Raw genomic sequence first — 1780 nt, forward strand, 5'->3', positions numbered from 1 at the left:
GCCAAATAGCAAACCCTAAATACAAGTCGGCGTGGCCCAGGGCCCTTGAAGGCCTCAGAGAAGGTGAGCATGGCAATAGAGGAGCCATTGGAGGCTTAGGAGTTGAAGGGAGATCACCGGAGAAGATCGGAGAAGGAAGTCAGCGGTTGGAAGAGCTAGGGTTAGGTTGGGGGAGGGTTGAGAGAGTAGAGGAGATGAGAGAATTCAGAGGCGACGGTCTCTGAGTTATAAGCTAGGGTTAAGGGTCGTTTGGGATAAAAAAGGAAGGAACAGATAAGGGCCGTTGATCTTTTAGATCAACGGCCAGGATTTGGCGGGTTTAGGGTCTGGGTTGGGTAGTTTGGTTAGAAATTGGGCTGGGGTTGGGTTTAATTTAGGCTACAATTGAAATGTAAATCTGGCTATAATTTAAATAGCCAATTTTCCCTATATCATTTATAATAAATAATAAATAATTTCTGAAAAATAATTTTGTGTACAAAAAATGATTTAAAATAAATACTTAACATTTTAAAAATATAGTAGATCAATTTTACGCATATAAATGTATTTATACATTAAATGGGCTAATATTACAATTATATGCAATTTAGCTTTAAAAATATGAAATGCAATTATAAAAAATGCATAAAAATATTTTAACCATATTTTGGTATAAATATAGAAATTAAATGACTAAATTACCACAACAATAATTTGAGAGATAACTATTGGGAATTTTATGAATAAAAAGGAAGGAAATAAATTAATTTAAATCCTTAAAATTATGGAAAAAATTATATAAACCTTGTGCATGCTTATATATGCATATATATACTATTTTGAAGGTATTTATGCATATATAAAAAATATAGGAAAATATTGGGTATCAACACACAATAACCAAACCAAAATTATGAGGAAAAACCACAAAGAAATCCTAGAAGTTAAATTACTCAATTTATGAATTAACATGTTAAAATTTAATTATAGAATACAAGAGAGGAGCAGTTAAACAAGAGAAATGGAAACAATGGTAGAACAAACAATTCACCAGAACCCTAGTTAAGCTAAACCTATGCAAAATTGAAATGAAGTCTTAGCATGCTTTGATTAATCTAATGAACAACGTGTAAACAAACAACTAACAGTTTAAAAGAATAAAAACCCTAAAATCATACGGTTAAACATAAACAATTAAACACGAAGAGGAATCAACAAAGAAAAAAAGAAAAATAAAGAGAAGGTGGAAGAAGTTACCTATACTCGTTTTTAAACCAAACTGGACCAACTAACGAATCTTGACCAAGCTTCGAAAAGGTAAAATGAACATTGAACTAACATTAATCAATTGTTGTCAACAAGAACAATCGACTAATGAAAGTTTGGGGTTCAAATGACCAAACTATAACTAAAAACCAATAAAGGGTACAAGATTAAGGTTAGAGGATCTTAGATTTGAAATTCGAAGAAATTGCTGGGATTTTCGGAAAATTGATTGTAGTTTAGGGTTCATAGAGTGTGAGGATTGTGGGGGTGTGATTTTGGGGCCGTTTGGGTGATTTAGGGTTTTGGGGTTGAACTTTCAGATCTAAGATTTGAGCAATTTGGTAAGGGTTTGATGGAAACGGTTTGTGGATTTGGAAAGGGGAGGGAAATGAAATTATGCGGTGTTAATTTGGGGGAGTTTAGAGGTGGTCCGCCGCTATGAGGCGATTTCCGATCGGGGACCACGGCGGAGGCGACATGGATTAAAAGGCAGCTAGGGTTTCAGAAGTTAGAGACGGTTTGGACTGAATGA

Source organism: Nicotiana sylvestris, chromosome 2, assembly GCF_000393655.2.
Source record: "Nicotiana sylvestris chromosome 2, ASM39365v2, whole genome shotgun sequence".
In the NCBI taxonomy this organism is placed as follows: domain Eukaryota; kingdom Viridiplantae; phylum Streptophyta; class Magnoliopsida; order Solanales; family Solanaceae; genus Nicotiana; species Nicotiana sylvestris.